Source organism: Typopeltis vanoorti, chromosome 3, assembly GCF_054136105.1.
Source record: "Typopeltis vanoorti isolate ZY-2024b chromosome 3, IOZ_Tvanoo_1.0, whole genome shotgun sequence".
Taxonomy (NCBI): Eukaryota; Metazoa; Arthropoda; class Arachnida; order Uropygi; family Thelyphonidae; genus Typopeltis; species Typopeltis vanoorti.
In genome coordinates, this window is record NC_143551.1 from 66,696,141 (window position 1) to 66,704,956 (window position 8,816).

Sequence of the window (8,816 nt, forward strand, 5' to 3'; positions counted from 1 at the left end):
GAACATTTCTTTTATAGTCAAGTCAGATGTTAAAAGTTTTACCAGTCTGTCCAAAAGACTTACTTGCAAGCAAAAGGAACTTTATACTTTGGTAGAGCCTCTGCTACTAATGGCTCAGTTAAGTAAGTTTGAGCGCGGTTAGTAGTTGGAAGGGGGCCAATTGTCCGATGCTGTTGGCACACTCTCCTTTGATGAGTCTTTGGACTCCCTGGAGGTGTCAAATAATAATAATAATAATATACTCTAGGATCTGTGTAAGGTAAACATGTACACATAAACAAAACATTAAACCACAGCAATCAACAACATAGACTACTGGCTTAAAGAACATTGTGCCTGCTATGTAGACTGTAGCAAGTCTGTAACCTTTATGCTATAACCTTTTCAGATCAGAAGGGTGAGTGTGTGGTAAAAGACTGTGGAACACCACATTCTGGTGAATATCCAAACTGAAGTTGAAGTTTGGGGATGAAGCAAATTATCCTTAGAATGGAAGTGAATCCAGCTAATAATCTTCATCCATTAAGTACGACTACCCACGATGAGTCTCAACTTCATGGAGGTTTCTGTATGGTAGAGATATTATTTTCCATAATAAAATAGCTTTGGGAGATCATTGCCTAAATGCAAGGATAAATATAATGTGTGGAAGAAGGATAATCTTGTACAGGGTGATCAAAATTAAAGTATCCCTGTTTAACATGTTCAAGTCAGGAAGTGTTTTGCACGTTCATCATACCGATGGGACTTCTCATAACCATTTATGTGCTGCTTCCGCGTCGTGTAGGCAGGCTGACGTGACGCAAAGTTTTCACATCGTGTTAGTTGCAACCCTTGCAGTAGAATTTTACTACTGCTTTCTTGTGTGCCATGCTGTGTCAGGAGGCATCACAAACACTATGCAGCATGTTTGTTGCAACTCTTCTGTAGAATTTTATTTGAAGTTGGCATTTGTGATATGTCTTAATGACATTGAAAATTTCAAATGGAATTGAACAAATACTTATTTCATGTAAATGAAAATTTGGACAAATGTTATGACAATTGTTTTTAGTTAGATGCTGTGTCTGGCAGTACAAATGGTTTTGCTTGAGTCTATGCATCATAGTTTCTGTAGGAGGAGACATGTTTCATTAGTTAGTGCTGTTTTTATCCAAGTTGTCTTTAATTGCACTATTTGTTGACAAATATATTACACAAATGTCTCTATACCTTATTTAGTGATACAATAAAAACTACATTTCTTGCATCTGCAATATAGTGACTGTTAGTGATTTATATTTCGCAAACAAATCTCTTTCCATCTATTCATAAGTTTTTTTAATTACATCCATCATAAATGCAAATATGAAACTCTAGAGTTTATAGGATCACGTATTCTTCACTCCACCCCAGACACAACACAAGTGCACATATAACATCACAGATGTCAACTGTTCATACTCCATTTTACAGTACTGCAAGTATTTTATTCACACTTGTTCTATTTCTTTCTTATATTTGCCATTCTTTACATCTTTTAGTAAATCAAGTATAGTAACTAATAATGAAATATATTATTCTCTTTAATTATTTATTTTTTTTAATATATTTTGAAAAGAACATTCCTTTTCACATATCCATCTCTCCTCTATGCAAGATTAGTTACAATTGAAGAATTGTAACTAATCATTACGAAAAGTCTGACAACACACAGGAATGAAATTGCTGGTGAATTTACTTGCTTTGACAGATGGTTGGGTTCACGAGCGAGCTATGATTACCCTGACCCGAATGTGTCAAAACGTCGCGGAATGTCACCCAGTGATCCAAATGCTGCGATACTTGCAGGAATACATTGTGCATCATGCAGTAGCGATATTTGGAAAAAAGTTCCAAAATTAGCCAGCAGGGGTGCCGTATGATGTACCAAATGGAGATGTAATTTTTCTGTGTATGAGAAGGAGAAAAGCAACACAAGCATAAGCACACATTTTTATTCACTTCCATTATGCTTTCATGGGCTGTACTGTTCAGTGTACTGCCCTTCCCGTTATGCCACAAACTGCATCTTTTGCACAGTGCATTCAATGGCAGAACACAGCTAGTTGGGAATGATGCTGTTATAATAATGTTCCTGATAAACCCTGTCTTTGAGAAATCCCCAGAGCCAGAAGTCACAGGTGTCAGATCAGGCGAACAAGGCAGCCATGCAGTGGGAAACACATGGCTCTGGCTTCTGCGAAATGTTCTTGAAGAACCTCCTGTACAGATCGACTGATGTGTGAAGGAAACCAATGCTGCGTAAAAATGACAATTAATGCACAGGTGCTGCTGTAGCTGTTGCACAACAAAATTATTTATCATATCATGATACTTCTCAGCAGTAACACTAAGCAGGTCACAGGAACCAACTGGCAAATGGTCCAAGGAATTTGTTGGATTGCATGCAGGTTCTGCATAGCCCATAGCTAGCAATTGTGGGTATTCACAGCTCTATTCAGGTAAAAGTAAGCCTTGTTTCCCCACAAAATCATCCATGGCTAAGCAGCGTCCAACTCCACTCGAGCAAGGAATGTTAAAGCAAATGTCAGTCAACTTTCAAAGTTCAACGTGCATGACTCCTGTGTCAGGGTTATCTTGAATGGGCAGAAATACACAATCTTCCAGACAGTTGTGTAAGGCACATCCATATGTCTTGATACAGCATGTGCACTACAATGCTGTGTTATTCATGGCCTACTCCACAATGGTATTAGCAACTTCATTCGCTTGTTTTGAACTGATTGGTTTACAACCTCTGCCAGGTCTAATTCCCAATGATACTGTTTCTTCAAAACGACTAGTTGTTGAAAGTTTTTCCACTTGGTTATACTGTAAATTAAAGATACCAAGAAATTATATACTTGGTTTAATCCTTTATCCAAATGTAAGCAAACAAAGCAACTCGTATATGAAAATATGACTTCTGCATTACTTCAACTTTGGTAGGGAGCCTGACCTAGACTCCCACTGATGAGACCTCAATAAAGGTCAAAATCAGTCTGGGTAGTGACCCTTCCCATAATGCATAGCATTATACATGTCTGCAAGGAGATGTGCTTTGCATTATGGGATACTAAGGCAAGTGATGTGAAGTCATACCACCTTTACCACGAGTTATCCCAGTGCTAAAAATACTTCAGGCACAAACTTTGTTTGCTTACACTTAGATAAAGGATTAAACCAAATATATAATTTCTTGGTATCTTTAATTTATATTCAAAACTACTAATTTCCATGCAGAGCACATGGAGATAGTGAACCTAATCAACAGTATTGCAATTGTTTAGGTAGTACAGCTTCACGAGCAAAGAACATTGGGGAAAGGCTAGTGCAATCACTGTGGACGGTATTAACAACCTGAATGAAAGGAAAAATCCTGTATCCATCTTTTTAAACCCTCCTGGCACCTGCCGAGTTGCATAATATGCAAATTTCATGGATTTAGTGTTTACAATACCTCCTGGCAGGGAATTTTGAAACTACACCTTCTCCTCAGATATTGAACGTTTCACAGCATTTATATCACTGGATGGCACTCCACAAGGATTTAAACAGGGATATTTTAATTTTGATCATCCTGTGTTCGAATCAAACAAGAGTGAAAGTCGAAATGTTGGTTGGTTGGAAATGACATCCAAAAGAACTGTATTATTTTTTACTTTATATTTTTATTTATTTATTATTTATATTATTAAATATATTTATATATTATTTATTTGTATTATATTTGTTAAGTGCACGTTTTTGGACTAGTTGAGCTATTTTCTAGACTGCAGTTGGATGCAAAGCTTCTGGAAGGGAAAATCCTTTAAAGGTTCTTTATATCCTAGACCAAAGGGCAAATATGCTATGAAGGTACTAAAGTAGCAGTAATTATTTTTGTAATGTGGCTGTTCAGAAATGCTCCAACAAACAGTTCTGCTTTATAATTGTTACACTTGGCAAATTTTCATGAAACGAACATTTACATAACAGTATAAATTCAAACCCTTTAATACCATTTCATTCTCCAATAGGAGAAAGCAAAACTCCACTAGCCTAATATTTTAGAAATTCAGGCAGTCAGTCTTCAACAGTTGCATCGTATGCAGAATATAATACATTCTATAGTTTATATTTGAAACCCCATGAGCTAATACTCAAAATAAAAGCATCACCAGGTGCAAAATGATACTAACTAGTGAATCAGATTGCTAAAGTGAAACTTTAGCCATCTTATTCACTTTGCTCACAAGTTTACTGTGAGCAAAGCACTATCAGATAACAGATCAGTATCCACAAATACCATTGCCAGATTATCTATTTGAGCTACTTGATGACAATTAAAGAAAATCGAAGTTCCTTAAAGTTGGTAGTTAAACAGTGGCAGCTTGAGTGGCTAAGTGGATAACTACTCAATCAACAGGCTATGGAGTTTGAATCTCACACTGGTCACGGATGTTTGCGAATGTCTAAGTGGGAAATGAATTTCATTGCCTAGCATAAGCAAATCACCCTGCTTACTGGGATACCGAAAAAAGCTGTGTTTAGTCTATATATATACTAAATACCACCAATCCATTTGCACTAATACTAATGTGATATATATTTACCAACCTTTTGCAGGTGGGATTCACTTCACATAACTGTATAGTCATACAGTTGTTTATGTGAAGCTAACTTAAATTACCAGAAAATGTTACAGATGGTAGCTTTCTGCATTCTTAAAAAAAAAAAAGCTTGAGCTTCCATAGATGATGATAATGATGTCCTTTGGTTGGCAAACACCACTTCAAAACTCATCTAGAATGTAAGTAACACTTAAGATCTTTTTTAACCAGTTCATACAGAGATTGCAAACTTATCATTCTCAGAAACTGTTTTTTTTTTTTTTTTGACCCACAAGAAAACCAATCTGGTCAGATAATTATTATTATTCGGGCCTCTGTGGAGTCAAAAGAGACTCATCGCGGGAGGTCCTTCCTAAGAAACACAGTCTATCAAGACTCATCATGGGAAGTCCCTCCTAGGAAACACGTCTATCATACCACTCCTTAAACTCATTGACCATTCACGCTCTCACCACTCTATCAGGCAATGAATTCCATGGTTCAACCACCCTCCATGCAAAGAAACCATTCCTCACCCTCTTGTTCACAGTTTCCTTTTGAAACTTCCAGGGGATGGCCCCTTGTCATCACTCCTTCCCGCTGTTCAACCAAGCAAAAGAACTCCCAGTGTCAACCCTGTAACCACCTCTCAACAGTTTAAAAGTCTCAATCATATCACCTCTCCTTCTATCCACCAAACTCTGCAGTCACATTCCCTCAGCCGATTCTCATAACTAACATTGTACAGTCCTGAAACTATCTTTGTTATCTGCCTTTGCACCCTTTTCACAGTTAATTCATCCCCTTCAAATCCTGGGGACCAAATCTGAGAACAATAGTCTGGTTTGATCAGTCTTATACAACAGAATGATAACTCTTATCTCTGCAGGTTAGTGTCCTCATTATTGCAGCAATCCTCTGTTACCTTCACCACCTTTGCAATATGTCCCCTAAATTTCAGGTTTCTATCAATCATCAACCCCAGATCTCTCGTCTCCCCTACTTCTTCCAGTATAGCTCCTCCAATAGAGTATGCAGCGTCCCATTGATGTGTCCCAAACCTCAAAACCTTACATTTTGCTGCATTAAATCGACACCCCCATTCATTTGCCCATCTATCTAGCTTATTCAAATCCTCTTGCAGGGCTACCACATCTGCACTATTACTAATAACCCTTCCAAGCTTCACATCACCCGCAAACAACTGAATATTCCCCTGCAATCCACTGGCTATGTCATTGATATAAAGGTTAAACAATATAGGTCCTAGTACTGAGCCCTGTGGGACCCCACTTGTAACCCTCTGCCTCTTTGAAACTTCCCCACCATACACAACTCTCTGACACCTATTGGACAGCCAATCCTGAATCCAGTCGACCAACCTGACATCCAGACCCATGTGCTGCAACTTAAAATATCAGCTTATCATGTGGTACCCTGTTAAATGCCTTCGCTAATTCCAAGAAAATGGCAGTATATGCCTTTCCCTCATCTACTGCTCCTGTAACTTTATTATAAAAGGCTAGCGTATTACTAAAACAAGAGCACCCCCTTCACAAATCCATATTGACTTTCACAGATAACATTACCCTCATCTGCCCAATGCTGTATATGGTCCCTCACTAATTTCTCCAAGTTCTTAACTACTGATGATACACAAACTGACCTATAATTAGACACTTCCAGTCTACTACCTTATGCAATGGCACTATCTTACCTTCCTTCCATTCCCTGTCTTACTTTCTGGGACCTTTCCCATTGCCAGACTTTCATTGAAAAGCTAGGTCAAAGGAGCTGTCAGTTCTGGTGAAATACCATCCAGTCCCACAGCTTTACTGACATCCAGAGTACTCAGTATTTGAAACACACTCTCCTCCTGCATCTCTAAAACCCCAAACCTGCCCTATCCCTCTAGTATTAAAATTTACTCCTCCAGGATGAAATACTCCAATAAAGTGTTTATTGAACAATTCCACTATGTCCTCTGCATCAGTCACTCTCTATTCCCACTTTTTCCCACAATGTTATTCTTCCACAGTCATTTCTCCTCCTACTGGCCACATAGCTAAAAAATTCCCTAGGATTTTCTTTGGATCTTACGGTCAATCTCTTCTCATATTCCAGTTTCGCCTTCCTTACCATACTAGTCACTCTCCTGGCCTGTCTTATATTCTTCATGCATCTTCTCTTCACCTGTCTCCTTATATCTCTTCCATAGCCTCTTTTTCGCATGCAGTTCCTGTTTAATATTGTTTGTCATCCACTTTACTTGAAATTGTGTCCTCTTCTTCACTCGTGGAATACAGCTTACTATTGCTACTAACAAATATTCCTTCACAATTTCCCAAGTAAGTAATTTCCTTCTAATTCCTCCCTCCATGAAACTTCCCCAAGTTGACGTCTAAGACTATTATAATCATTTTAATCACAAGTCAAAACAATATCGTCACTCTCTCCTACTGGTGAGAGAGATGTCATCTCAGTTATTATCAACTTTTCTGATGCTATGACCAAATCCAAAAACTCTTGAACCTCTTGTTCCCTCTATTACATATTGCCTAAGACATTTGTCCCTCAAGAATTCTAGAAATTCCATTGCCTTATTACTACATGCATCTTCCTCTCCCCAATTTATACTGCTGTAGTTAAAATCTCCCATTAGCATCATCAATTTCCTGATATGTATCCTCAAGGAGTGTTGAAGTTATCATGACAGCTCTACATGATTACATCTACATTATTAATCTCCTCTCAACAATTTTTCTCCAAATCAGTTTATTAGGATGTGGTCTTTGCGCCCTTGTTCTACCCTGCATTGTTGCCATACCGAATATTGTATTTACAAACTAAATAGCTCATTCAATCATATGCTCATTCAAAACAAAAACTACAATAAGTTATCCTAATATTTTCAACTAAAAGATGAAAGTTACTTATCCTTCAGGAGCAATAAATCCACTCATCAATTTCCTGATATGTACCCCAAAGGGATGTTAAAGGTTGCTAAGACAGCACTACAAGATTAAGTTTACATTATTAATCTTCTATCAACAATTTTCCTCCAAATCAATCAATTAGTTGTGAGCACTCCAATATTGTCATAGCTAATATTTCATGCTTCTAAGGCATCCCTGACTGAATCAATCCACCTAGATTTTGCTCTTCCTCTAGGTCTCTTTCCTGTCATCTTGGTATCAAACCTTTCCTCAGCCATTCTATTTAAGTGGCTATATCACCTTAGATTATCTTTGCTTACACATCCTTAAATGCTAATAATGTTGAGTTCATTTTTAATATGATTATGCCACTGATATCAGTTCATACCCCTTATTTTTCTCCGAACCCTCATATTTGTGGTCTTTGATGAAGTGCTTTATTCTAACCCAACTCTCAAACCCATAACTTAAAACTGGTTTGAACACAGTCTTGTATACTGCTAGTTTAGTGTTTCAGCTAATTTCTCTTATTCCATATAAATTTATTCAGTTGGCTACCCACCATACCAGCTTTGCTTATTCTGCAGATTTAACTTGCCATCTTCACTAAAAACTGTGCATGAATAACTGGAATATTTTACTTGTTCTATAGTATCTCCATTCAGAATGCAGCTGAAATTTTCTATGCTCCAGCCTATTTTCATAGTTTTGGTCTTTTTATTGCTGATTTTCTTGCCAAATTTGTTACAGATGTTATTTGATTTAGTTAGAGAACCCTGGAGACTTGAACTAGATGTGTTTAGGAGTACATCATTATCTGCATAAAGCAAAGAGCTTTATGCAGATAATGTTTGGCATCTCCAATTGTAACATGTAATCATCTTCCTGAATTTCCTTTCAATTCAAAATGCTGACCGACAACTTAAATATAGACTATGTATTGCTGTGTATAATGTTTCATTCACCTCATAACTGTGTTTTGAAAAGCTTTTCTCTGGCACCTTATCATATGCCTTTTCCAGATCTACAAAATTTTAAGTTCAGATCCTTGTCATATTCCCACAATTTCTCAATTGTCTCAATATATGTCTTAAAGAGAAAATCTGATCTTGACACCTTTATTTGGCTTGAACGCAGCTTGTTCTTCTCCAAATTTCTCTTCCATAATCTTTCTCAACCTCTTTTCAAGTATGCTTGCATATATCTTACCTGGAACACTTAGCAGAGAAATTCAATGACATTCAAGAAATTTATTTAAGGACTACCT